The sequence below is a fragment of the Gymnodraco acuticeps genome, unplaced genomic scaffold, assembly GCF_902827175.1.
Source record: "Gymnodraco acuticeps unplaced genomic scaffold, fGymAcu1.1, whole genome shotgun sequence".
In the NCBI taxonomy this organism is placed as follows: Eukaryota; Metazoa; Chordata; class Actinopteri; order Perciformes; family Bathydraconidae; genus Gymnodraco; species Gymnodraco acuticeps.
In genome coordinates, this window is record NW_022991760.1 from 955,517 (window position 1) to 969,589 (window position 14,073).

The following is a 14,073-nucleotide window of genomic DNA, read 5'->3' on the forward strand; positions in this document are numbered from 1 at the left end:
CGATATGCTGCGTTGGTGCAGACGCTAGTCAAGCTCCCCATTCCACCGTCTCCATCAGCTTCCATGTAACCCTTACCACTTTGTACCTTCTCTTAGAAACTACAATGTAAGAGTTATGGAGTGCGATGCTTTGTCACCTCAGATCACCGTGTACATGATCAACGGAAATCTTGAAACTAGTCTTTTTTTGAGCCGTGTATTCTTTACGTTTGTAAACCAAGAACGGGTGCATATCAGAACTGTACGATGGGGGTATTTTAACAACCTTGCAGACCTAGTACACAAACTTTGAATACAAGACTATCTATGCAGAAAAGTTATTTTTAAAGGTTCAACAAGCTTTTAAAAGAATAATGTAGCTTTTGTTTGTTTCTAATTTATTCTTCAGTTTACTTATGTATGTCCTCCATGAATAATCCCTAGCATCTCATTACTTTTCTATTTATTTATAGTCTTTTATCTTCACTTTCAGTGTTTTGTCATTTGCTTACCAAGATAATAAATATCATCTGGGATAAAGTGTAGCTTGTCTGATATCTGTATCTAGTCACAAGCATCCTTTTCTTATTCTCTTTACTCTCAGAAGCATCTTTGAGCATTAGGAAAACCGCTATAAGAATGTATTATTATTATTTGACTCACAACTAACTGCTGTCACTTTTCCCTGAGCGCAGCAACACACATGTCTTCCAGGAGGGTCTGTGCACATGTATCTCTACATATCAACAAAATCATGTACAAATTCATTCTTTTTTTTACAGTAATGAGCACAAAACCTTTTATTCCCCATTTCGAAAACTATTTCTCAAAGTGTTAACTGTTTTTGTACTGAACAGCAACGGAGCTACTGAAGGGAAAACAGAAACATCCAGCCCTCACACAGCCTCATCAATCTACTCTCAATAACCATGATGAAAAGCAAAAACGAGCTTCGCTTCTGAATTAATTTTATTAACACAAATGATATCATTTCTGAAGCTTAAATGCGACTGCCAAAGTAAATAGCTAATGTTTGGCAATAAAAGAACGACATCAGTTGCTTGGCTGTGCATCACCACCGCTAAGCTAAAGGTGGCTAATGTTTGGTGCGGTGATGGTTAGAAGTCTCAATTAGTTAGCAACTGCTGTTATTAGGACACTGCATTCACCAGTGGAATATTTCTTAATGTATTTTATGTTATGCTTCTTTCCAGAATTGGAGGACATTTTCTGTCCCACCTATAACATTTCAAAAAATCCATGTGTAAAAAATGCTAAAACATTCTCTTGTTGTGCTACTTGTCCTGAGACAAAATGTAGAAAAAGTGGTTTTAAAATGTTTTTTTTTCTTTAGTAAAAGATTAAATGTATATATGATTTAGCATGTGTTAAATGTATTACTTAATTTTTTTTACACAAAGTGAAAGTGCTGCAAATCTTCCAGAGTGCGTCTAGAGTACTGTATCCAGGTCCTCAGGTGGAGAAGTACTCAGATCTTGAGTAAAAGTCGAAGTACCAGAGTGTAGGAATACTCTGTTACTGTCCTGCATTACAAATGTTATTCAAGTAAAAGTACAAAAGCATTAGCAACAAACATATTAAGTACCAAAAGTAATCATTGTGCAGATTGGTCCATTTCAGAATAATATATATGATATGTTTTATAATGATTGATCATGAAAGTGTTCTCAAAGCTGGTAAAGGTGCAGCTAGTTTGAATGACTTTGTATACTGCAGGGTAGCTGGTGGATTTACTCCAGGTGGAACTAAAGTCTGATTTAACACTTGGTTATATTTCACATCATTCATCCAGATCTGTGAAGTAACTAAAGGTATATAAATGTAGTGGAGTAAAAGTACACGATTTACCTCTGAATTGTAGTGGAGTAGAAGTAGGCTACAACGTAGCAAACAACTAAAATACTCAAGTAAATTACAAGACCCTCAAAATTGTACATTTACTTTTACTTTACACCAACAATGCAGAGGCTGTGTCCTGTGATTAATTGACGGTGACGGAGGGAGGGGCTGGGAACACACACACACACACACACACACACACACACACACACACACACACACACACACACACACACACACACACACACCCCTCCACATAGACAGACAGCAGCCGCTACAGGGAAGATGGAGGATGGTTTGGCAGCGGCGGAGCGGACCTCCAGTCTGCAGCAACATCGCAGCTGAAAGCGGGTGAGTGTGCCTCTGTTCGTCTAAACCTGGCTCTCTGTTAGCCGACAGCGACGACACAACCCGGGGAGACAGACAGCCCTGCGGCGGCTCTGTTCGCACCGAGCGGACGGTGTGTTGTCGCGGCTCGGATTGTTCACTGTTTGAGGAGGGGCTACGGGAAAAGATAACGGCAGAGAAAATGCCACACAAGGATGGAAGGGAACCGCTCTGGCTGTACACTCCCGTGGATATGCACCATAGAATGTGCGGACGGGGCTTTGTGCTGGTAGTGAAGCGGTCCACAGGGCCCTGTTTGTGGCAGGTGCAGCAAGGCTAACCACATTCTGGTCAACACGGTGGCCTGGTTGGGTCTTCTTGAGTAGTGTGGCTCCCTGGGTTATGTTTCTGTCAAACCAGGACCCAGCTTGTGTTCTGTGTGATGCAGCAGGAGCCACTCAGACACACACAGTATGTTCTGCAGAGCCTGTGTGATGAGAGATGCTGCAGGTTATACTGTGTGTCTGCAGCACCTCATGCAACAGGGAAACCCAGGTTTAAAGTTCACATTCTGAATTAAAGTGAAACCAAATGAGTATTTGGCCATCCCTCATTTAACAAAAGGTTATCAGCTGTTTTTTTTTCTTCTAAAATGGTATTATTGCAATTTTTCCATTAAAAGGAAATAAATACGTTTTGAGGGAAAATCCTTTTTCTATCAGCAGCTCGATGGGGCGTGGCAATGTGCGAGTTTGATTGACAGCAGTTGTCGGCTTAACCCCAGCGGGGGAAAAAGAAACAAAACAAGAGCTAGCTTACAAGCTATGGCAGTGTTATTAGCATTGGTGCTGAAGAGTCAGGATGCTCAGAGGGAGATCTGCAGTAGGCTTGGAAGGGCAAGATCTTTGTTCAACAAGATACTGATTGGCCACAATATTGTTCTTAATGTCCACGTTAACGGAACCACATTAAATAATGCACCTCCTGTTGGGATTTATTTCCTATAGTCAGTGTCTCCCTTTTTCCTTTATCTTGCCATATTTATGTATCACTAAGTGTTTCCCCTATATATTTAGAGTTGCCCAAATATTTGGATACCCGATTTAGAAGGAACTACTCCTTCCGCAATAGATGAACTATGGCAGGTCATGGATAGAGGGCTTGGCTCTGTTGGTTCCGTCAGAGGCTTGTTGCCACATTTTTCAGGGCCGGACTCATAACTGGACTACATTGGCTTGCAGTCCGCTCACCAGGAACTGAATCCTGGATTGACGAAGGACTGCTCCACCGGCTGCAGGGTACGGAAAATGTTTCCTCTGTTGGGTGCCACATTAACTCTCAGTCCTGATCCTGGAGGTTAAGGAATCTTATTTCTGGTTCTGGAGGTTGAGACTCTCAGTTCTGGAGGTTAGGGTCTCTCCGTTCTGGTCCTGGAGGTTAGGGGCTCATTAATGATCCTCAGTTCTGGTCCTGGAAGGTTAGGGGCACTGAGTATCATTTCTGCATGTAAGGGAGTCTCAGTTGTGGTCTTGGAGTTTGGGGTCTTAAGGTTCTGGTCCTGGAGTTTAGGAATTCTCGTTCTGGAGGTTATGGGTCTCTTCATGTAATCTGTAACGAGTTACACAGTAAGTAAAAGAACATTCAAATGATAAAGATGTAATGATGATCTTAAATATACATGAAAGCCTGACACTGGTATTGTAAACGATAAATACAAAGTTGCTCTGGTCTTCCATTAGTGGTGATCAGACGGGGATTCTTCTTTTTTTGAGGTCACATTTCTTTTTCACTTACCTTGGTAATGCTTATTTGTACAGCGTGCGTTACATCAGAAAACGACATAGTAAGGCAGTCGATGAGCACTAGCCCATCAGAGGCGGAGTAGGGAGGGCATTGAGGGCATTTCAACTAGGACAGCAGAGTGAACCTGTGAGTGTGTATGCCCATCAGTGCTCACAAAGCACACACTCTCTTGCGTTGTGGCTGCTTAGTACTCTTGCTGCTTAGTCATAGACATACAGAAGCCAATAGTTGCCTCTAAGGATTGTTACCTGTCACCAGCTTCCTTTTCAGCTCTTGGGTGTTAAATTGGTGTGCAAGGACAAATATCATGCAGGTTAATGTTACTCTCACAACATATGACATATTTCTGACTATGGGATTTTCTCCCATTTGTCCGGGAGATGGAAATCTCCTATGACACGTTGACAGACACAATTACAAATGTCCTAATGTATTTCCTAAAGGTGTGGGTTTGAGACAATTATTCAGTCAGTCATGTTTTTCCATTACGTTCCCATGAATTCTAATTGACCTAGATCTCAGGTCAAATTACTCCTATATAAGATAGTTGCGAACCAAACAGCTTTGTGCCAGTGATAAGGTCTGTCTATCAGTTTTTTATGAGTTTCATCTCCTGCAAAAAGCAACCGGATCCCGGTGATGGAGGAGTTGCCTGTGCCAATGTTCGTTATCCAGTCAAATCAATTTGTTTACGCCTGCAAATATGTCCTTTCAGATTTAGAGTGCTGCCAGAAGTGGTGCATGGAACCTGTTGCTAGCATAACCTACAAACTGTAGTTCTCTGTTAACATCGTGTTCATTCTTAACCTAAGGGAGCAGGCAGAATGTCGCCACGTGGTGACTTCAGCTAAGCAAGAGGACTTTTACAGTTCTGTTGTTTCTCCATCTCTTTCATCTCTGTCTCCAGCCGTGGTTGTGGTATCTGGAAAATGCTGCTGCAGGGTAGTCTATGATAGATACTGGCAGAATTGTCAACCCTGATTAAAAATGTTCATAACTAAATTGAAAGCTGATGTATAATATTCTATATTCAGTGGCGGCCGGCCCATAGGGGCGCTAGGGGCACCGCCCCACCTCTTCCCACATAAAAAAAAAAAAATTTAATTAAAAAAAAAAAAATATTTTTATTTTTAATGAACAAGGTAAATATCATACAATTGGTATCAGTAAAATGTATAATCTACAATAAAATCTCGTTTAAAATTGTGTTACGATGTCTAAAGTGACTGATAAGTCACATGTTTCCTGCCTGGCCTTGCCCATGGCATTAGTTTATCATTACCGGGCGGAGCCCCCGAGACAAACAGCAGCAACCAGCACGTTGCAAAAGTCTCAATAGTAAACTGTGCCGCCGAAACATAATTTCAGCCAATCAGCGCCGTCAAATATTTTGGTCACGAGGGCACTCACGTTGGCGCCCACGTTGCTTATGTGACGTGAGTTGTTTTTTAGACTCGTTAGTGACCAAGGTGACGCAGTATTTAGAATGGTGTGCAGGTGGAGTCGCCGGACCTCGGTCCGCACCCAATTCCGTGCAAGAGCTACTCTCCAATCCTTTCCAAAGGAGAAGTTTGGGAGATAAATTGATACTTAAAGACCTTGGACCGGACCAACCCGATTTGTATATATCACAGCAAGCTCGTGAAAAAGACAAAACGTATCAACGAGGCTAGCTGGATGCAAACAGGTAAATGCTATCTTTTGTTTCCCATACTTGCTCTTCAAACAGCCGATACGATCTGTTCAGAAACTAGACAAAAGTTAAACAAGTACAAACCACAGTCGCTGGTTTATTTATGTCTGTATAGGCCGTTGTTGTGAGTGTGGACGGTCGGAGCATATATAACGTTAGCTTAGCCAAGCTCCATTCAGAAAACAAGCATTTTAAAAGGTTTTTCGCCTGCCGTCTGTCTGCAGACTTGTCAAAGCATTAATTCATGGTTTTTACTAACCGGTATCAGTATGTTGTTACGTCGGCATCATTTAGAAACGTGTATTACAATTTAATCACGGTAAAATATGTTCATTTTGTTGTAGTTGTAGCTCCCGAGCCAGCGCGTCTTGTTTGAATGATGCGAGTAAACACAGCTGGCAGCCGCGGTGAAACTCGAGCGACTAGAGAGATGCGATAGGAGCGTTTAGAGCGAAGCGAATATTTGCATCGCGTCCGGTCTGAACGCAGCATTAAAGCGAGCTGCGCGCTGCACTGGAAACTAATTTAAGGGGTCTCCCAAAAAACAATTTTTTACTCACTATATCAAAAGCCCCACCAAAAATATTTTCCACCAGCCGTCTATATTACATTTTACTCTGTTATATACTGTCCACATTAGGATAGGATTCCAGTGTTTTTGACTTAATTGTTTTTAACAACCAGCGTCCCCTGGGAAACCAAAGGATCCCAGATTATATTTTTGTTTGCACACGCTTGTGATCCTCTTGAGTTTTTCTGGGGTTGTCCTGTTTCTTTCTCCCTTATATGATAATATCGTTTCTGTCGGGGACACTTCTGAAGCAATAGGAGTCACGACTCAGAGAGACACGAGGAGAGCTGGAGCTTTGATGGAGTCAGGACTCAGAGAGACACGATGAGAACTGGAGCTTTGATGGAGTCAGGACTCAGAGAGACACGATGAGAGCTGGAGCTTTGATGGAGTCAGGACTCAGAGAGACACGATGAGAGCTGGAGCTTTGATGGAGTCAGGACTCAGAGAGACACGAGGAGAGCTGGAGCTTTGATGGAGTCAGGACTCAGAGAGACACGATGAGAACTGGAGCTTTGATGGAGTCAGAACTCAGAGAGACACGATGAGAGCTGGAGCTTTGATGGAGTCAGGACTCAGAGACACGAGGAGAGCTGGAGCTTTGATGGAGTCAGGACTCAGAGAGAGACGAGGAGAGCTGGAGCTTTGATGGAGTCAGGACTCAGAGAGACACGAGGAGAGCTGGAGCTCTGATGGAGTCAGGACTCAGAGAGACACGAGGAGAGCTGGAGCTTTGATGGAGTCAGGACTCAGAGAGACACGAGGAGAGCTGGAGCTCTGATGGAGTCAGGACTCAGAGAGACACGAGGAGAGCTGGAGCTCTGATGGAGTCAGGACTCAGAGAGACACGAGGAGAGCTGGAGCTTTGATGGAGTCAGGACTCAGAGAGACACGAGGAGAGCTGGAGCTCTGATGGAGTCAGGACTCAGAGAGACACGAGGAGAGCTGGAGCTTTGATGGAGTCAGGACTCAGAGAGACACGAGGAGAGCTGGAGCTCTGATGGAGTCAGGACTCAGAGAGACACGAGGAGAGCTGGAGCTCTGATGGCAAACACTGACTGTTTATTTGGCGCTTCGGCCGGAGAATTCACAAGACATGTCACGGGCCACGGTCTGACCACACGGTTGAGATGCCACAATCAATTCTCAAGAGCCCTCCTGTAGCTCCAGGTTTGAACTCGTTCAGAGTGTAATAATCAACATTCTTCAATAGATAGACTAAACAGCTGAGGACACTGAATCACATTTGTTGTCGCTTATGGCTCTGGGGCATCTACACCCCGAGAAGGATGTGTTCCAGGTGTCCCACAACAATAACTATCTCTGACCGACAGTTGCTCGGTAACAAACTGGTAACAACAACTATATGCTAGGGCAGCCCCTCCTTATGGGAGATAGCGGCTGCTCGAGGTTGGTCAGCTGCGTCAGAGGGCGAAGGAGGACATGCAGGGCAAACAGTTACTCTCTTTTTATCAATTTTGTTAACCTAAAAAACCCTATTTTAATAATAATGTGTTCAATACTTAAATCAATGAGAATCTTCAGAATTGTGTGGATTTACACAACATCAATTACATTAATAACAATCACATTAAGAACAACACAATAAGATTGAACATTCAATCACAATGATTGAGGGAGCCAATCATAATAGAAAAATAATCTCTTGTCAGTGTTTGGAGCATCCTTTGTCAAAAGCATAATAATGAACACAGGAAATCACAGATACATAATAACAAAAACATTTATTTTAAACTAATATGTTTTAACATTTACTCATTAGTTAATCTCCTTTATCAAACTATAAAATCAAAACCATCTTGCAGCTTAAAGATTAACTTCAAGGCAATCACTAGTCAAAAGCATTTCAAACTCAGGATCATAAGAGATCCAGCTAAGGTATAACATTCACAGCTAAGGTATAACATTCACAGTGGTGATTTGATCAATCTGTAATCTGCAAAATTGCAGTGTCTTCAATTTAGGATTATATTTACGTTAGCATTACATATTAAATCAAAAGACTATGGCACGATAACATAATTACAGAGAAATGTTATTGTAATTTAAAGGTGAGCTAGTCCCTGTGGATATCACCCCTTCTCAATGATTCTAAATGTTATATTAATTCACCATTTACCTTTTGATAAAAATCAGAAATACATTTGCTCTTCCATAAAACATAGGGTTGAGAAATAAATGTTCCAATATAAAATAGATTACTCAATATAATTGACTCTTCCCTCCCTTTTCTTACATATGTTACATATGAAATAATAACTTAGGAGTCTATTTAAGCATGGTGTAGTTCATAATCTATCAGTCGAGAAGACTCAGTATCACCTGTGTGCAGCTCACAAAAAACAATTGTGAGAAACATATATTAAGCAGGAAATTGATACCTTTGTTGAAAAACAAAGCATATCTGATTTGGGAGGAAAAGCTTCATCCCCCTCAACATCTGAGTCACTACTGATGGCATAGCATGAATGATAGTGGGTGTCTGAGGGTGTCATTACTGAGAAACGTCAAACACATTCAAAACCTTACATTTGAAAACAGGTTTGCATTCCTCCACTTAAGGCGACATTATCATTGGAAACAATAAAAGCTAATTGTTTTGATGCAGAATCTATACATTGAATTGTTAGAGCAGAACAGAATGGTTGTATTGTAGCCTGAGTTTCGTGCAGCCTCTAGTTTCACCAGGTGGAAACACTGTCTATATAATGTGAATACATGTAGAACTAGACATTAAGAGGCCCCTGACATTAGGCCTATTTTAAAAATAGTAGGGGCTTTTAACAGCTTGCCAACTTACAGGCATCCTCTGCATAGCAGTATGTATAGCCTTAAACAACCCACTCTGCGGTAACGAGAGTCATGTATCTGAACCAAATGCCCCAAGTGAAGCCGTTAGTCCCATCTGACTGACCCAAGGGTTGGTGCTGGTGTGGCAGGGAGGCTTCCAAGTGTTCAAAGCAGATGTCATGCTTTCAGTGCATGGCTCGTGGTGGGAGCAGACCCACGTGAGACAGTATCAACGGCTGTAATGTTCAGTTTGAGGATTCTCTCTGGGAGCAGGAAATGGTGTCCATTCTCGGACCAGACCATTAATGTCATGTAGAGCAACCATAGCATCTCTGTGACTGTACTCAGCCGGACTGTAGCAGGGCACAACTGGGTGACTTTTAGTGAAGCCGTCCAAGGCCATAGACAAAATGGAACCACGTACCAACAAAAGGGACACAAGGTCATCAATGTCTCTCTTTACCTTTGGCCTAATTGTAAAACAAATCAGTGGAAACAATGTGGAACACTAAGCCATCATCAGGTGAAAATTAGAGTTCATTTAAATAATTACTTATGGGTTGAAGTCAAATTAACATTAGAACTCAGAAAGTCAGTCAAAATTGGACTTGTGTTAAAACACCCAAACATGCACACATATCTTATTCTAGTAGAGATTAGAGGACAGGTCTAATGTTGTGAACAAAATGATCAAGTCAAAGTTATTTTATTTATTGTATCTTATGTACCCCATTTGATAATGAATCTTCAATTACTAATAACTCTAAAGAAGGCAACACTTTACTGTGTGTGTGTGTGTGTGTGTGTGTGTGTGTGTGTGTGTGTGTGTGTGTGTGTGTGTGTGTGTGTGTGTGTGTGTGTGTGTGTGTGTGTGTGTGTGTGTGTGTGTGTGTGTGTGTGTGTGTGTGTGTGTGTGTGTGTGTGTGTGTGTGTGTGTGTGTGTGGGTGTGTGTGTGTGTGTGTGTGTGTGTGTGTGTGTGTGTGTGTGTGTGTGTGTGTGTGTGTGTGTGTGTGTGTGTGTGTGTGTGTGTGTGTGTGTGTGTGTGTGTGTGTGTGTGTGTGTGTGTGTGTGTGTGTGTGTGTGTGAACCTCGACGGAAGAATTTAAAATAAATCAAAAACAACTGTACATTTATTAAATATATTTGAGATTTAGCTTGAGTTGTCTTCAATACTTTCTTTATGGTATTTAAATTGGGCTCAAGTAGAACCTTTACGTAGATTTGGCCTGCAACACAAAGTGATCCTGATCTCTGTCTGTTAGGATTTGGAAGTCTCATGATTTAAAGTGTAGGCCTCTGAAGGAGAGGCCCTTGGAAAACAACATCTACTTTTTTAACTGTAATGACTTATTTTAAAGAGATTGCATCATTATACTTTTAAAGAATTGCTCAATTAATTTAACACATTTATTATGCACACAATAAAAACTTCAACAAATATATTGATCCGGGCTTAACCTGTTAAGCCCCAAGCCTGTTTTTCAGGTCTCAGGCTCGAAATGACATTCCCAGAACAAATGACTATCTTCACTTCTAAAAGGGGTATATTAATAATTTATTTTCTCAAAGCAATGACACACCCGTGAGTTGGATGTAGTAAAGTCAGAATCAATATAGATGTTTTTATTAAATTCAGATTGATCATAGTAAAACAATGTAAATTATAGTTTCCGTCCAAAAAAACCCATTACTTATAGTGATAAGTAATTCAATCATCCTTGAATGATGGGATAGTAGACTAAAAGCTTTAGGAATCCAAACTGCAACATATAAGTGCCCTGTATCAAGATTGATGCAAAACAAGTTAAATGTGACCTTTTTAGAGAGGTTTAGAAAAATAAACCCACTTCTGGGGTCATTTGGGTGCATTTGCCATATCTCTGGAACCCATTGGTCGATTTTGGTGATTGACATCTCTTTTGAACCGTTAGAGCCAATATCATTGATGGGGGGGGTTCCTAAATTGATCTAAACATTACCATTGGTGAATGAGAGGGATGCGCAGCCAGCATGCCCAAAACCCGAAGCTTCGTTACACTCTATATGAAAAATCAGTTTATTGTAATAAATGTTATGATGGATTATGAGTAATAATTTCAAAGTGACAGAGACATTGGATTAACCTTCAGCAGTGTTTATATGCGTTTTAATGACCTTGAACACAACTTTTGATCAGAAAACAGCAAAGGTAAGACGTATTTGCCGTTTTGGCCTGTAAAGTGAAGTTGTGTGTTGTCTTTCCTGGCTTTCGCTGCCGTGAGTTTTGGTCGCAGTAATGATACTTATACCAGAGTTCCAGTTAGAATATTTTTTCGCCAGTCAACATGTCCGTTAAAGTTTAAATCTTCCGGACAAAATGTGGAAAGTGCCGGTCAAAGGTCTGTTATTTATTGAGCTTTAAAACAAATTGATATTATTAGATATTAAACAAACTAATTATAGTAGATTAACTATTCAAACGTGTACAGTAACTTACAATAACACGGGAATAATAAACGGAGCGCTCTCCCCCTCTCCTGACAGCCCGTCAGTATCATGCAGCTCACGGATCAGTAATGAGTGACCCGACAGTAAAACTAAACATATCTATAACTAGTTTAGGTAGTTTGAGAGGTAATTAAAATAGCTACGTGTGATATTCTAACCTGAAGTGTGTTTTGTTCCGCTCACCGCTGCATGTGATTATGCAGAGTTGCGTGTCGACTCGTCAGCTCAGCTGATCTCTCTCTCCCGTCAGATTAGACTTTACTCGCGTTTATGTCCATATCGATCATATCTAGATAGTTCTAGCTAATGATATGACTAACTGCTTATTAAAAGGCACCTAAACAATAAGCGTCGCTATGCAACCGGGTGAGGCCACAAAGTATAGCGCAGCATTATGCATTTGTTTACATGCCCACCGGAACCCCGAGGCATTACCAACAGATCAACGCACAATCAACCCATACAGGACATCTCTTTCTCCATATTAAGTGTTAGACATTATAATTGACTATTCTTGTCTGTCACATACTCTTTGTCTGTCAAATAAGTGGCGCAAGTATTGCGCTAAATGGAAATTATTTTGACCGAACATGTAGACAGGAGAGATTTAGATTTGCCGGTCTTCAGCATATTTTACCAGTCATAGTCCGGTAATTACCGGTTAACGGGAACTCTGACTTATACCATTGGAATCTGTGGAATCTCAGCTTTCATATGATATCTAGTTTGTGCAGATTGCATGAAGTATAAAATATTGCTACCGTGAGTTAAGTGCGTTAGCACTCTTTCGCTTAGTGCTAATTCAGAAGCTCGGCGTTAGACTTGTGTTTTGTTTCGGTAAAAATAGTTCATATCGTTAGTTAGCTGAGTTTCTTCCCGTTAAGTGGGTATGACACATTAATAGGTTGATAAATGTTAAGAAGCCCTGAGGCACAGTTTCGTGAATATTGTTGTGTTTGCCGGCGGGGGCAATCGGGCTTAACAGGTTAAGGGATTTGAATAAATATTATTGTCATGAGTTCTAGGCATATAATATTTATTTTGTAGTAATATATAATTGTTTATTACACTTACATTGGATTATTACGTGTGGACCTCAGGGTGACAACAATAAGTTAAACTTTTTGATTTAAATTCCCGATCTAATGAAGAAAATGTTTTCATTGATGTCCACGTTCATAAAGCCTGCATTAAACAACACCATAAGAGTGCATGGTGCAAAGTATCTAGATGCGCTAACAGTAGTCCACTGTTCAGAGAACTGTAGTTTACCGACATGCACATTCCTCTCCCTCAGCTCAAACACAATTCCAAAATTGTGGAAGTCAGCGTATGTCCTGCCTCTACTAAAAGGTGAGGAGGCCACTTTATTAAATAATTATAGGCCCATCTCTAAATTATCAGTTCTGGCTAAGGTTCTTGAACGCCTAGTGAGTGAACAGGTAAAGGTGTTTTTATGTATGACATCCTGTCTAAACATCAGTCAGGCTTCAGAAAGCAACACAGCACCATCACTGCGACAATGAAAGTGGTGAATGATGTGGCGAGTTTTTTAGATAATAAGCAGAGTTGTGCAGCTCTATTTATTGACCTGTCCAAAGCGTTTGATACCGTCGATCATCGCATCTTAAAGCAGAGGCTACTCAGTATTGGCATATCCAGCCATGCAGTGGGTTGGTTTGTGAACTACCTCTCTGAAAGGTCCCAATGTGTTCACTTTGATGGGCTGTCTTCTGAGTGGTTAAATATTGCAAATGGTGTTCCTCAAGGTTCTGTTTTAGGTCCACTTTTATTCTCCATCTACATCAATAGTTTAGGTGAAAATGTCGATGGAGCAACCTTACATTTTTATGCGGATGATACCGTGATGTACTGTGCAGGTCCCTCCATTAAGGAGGCTGGTGTTAAATTACAGGCTGTTTTTAACATTATTCAGACTCAGCTCTCTGAACTAAAGCTTCTTTTAAATGTTGAGAAAACCAAGGTAATGCTCTTTTCTAAAGCTAAAAATACACCAGAGCCTGTTTTAGATATTGTAACTACGCAAGGAATAAAAATTGAAGTGGTTACCTGTTACAAATACCTTGGTATCTGGCTTGATGATTGTCTCACTTTTAAACTTCATGTAAATAACCTGCTTAAAAAGCTGAGGGTTAGGCTAGGTTTCTTCTACAGGAACAAGTCCTGTTTCTCGCTTGAGGCCAGGAACAGGCTAGTCACTGTGACCTTTTTACCTGTGCTGGACTATGGTGATTTGATGTATATGAATGCACCTGCCAATTGCCTGGTCAAGTTAGATGCTGTGTATCACAGTGCACTAAGATTTGTGACAAACTGTAAAGCATTAACCCATCACTGTACCCTGTATGCAAGGGCTGGTTTGCCTTCGCTAACTGTACGGAGGCTCAGTCACTGGTACATTTTTATATACAAAGCCATGTTAGGGAAACTTCCATCCTACATCTGCTCCCTGATCTAACGGCGAATTGTAAGTGGCTACTGCCTGAGATCGCATGCTGTAGTTTTATTAAATGTGCCAAC

The 14,073-nt window shown here is 41.1% G+C and overlaps 1 protein-coding gene across 1 annotated transcript in view; it reads left to right on the forward strand.

Annotated features, from left to right (window-relative positions):
* Window positions 1-2,089: 2,089 nt before the first annotated feature.
* apba1a (amyloid beta (A4) precursor protein-binding, family A, member 1a) overlaps window positions 2,090-14,073 on the forward strand; it is a gene marked incomplete in the record, with an annotated part of 144,079 nt that continues 132,095 nt past the window's right edge. The window contains 1 exon segment of the mRNA XM_034199257.1: window positions 2,090-2,190.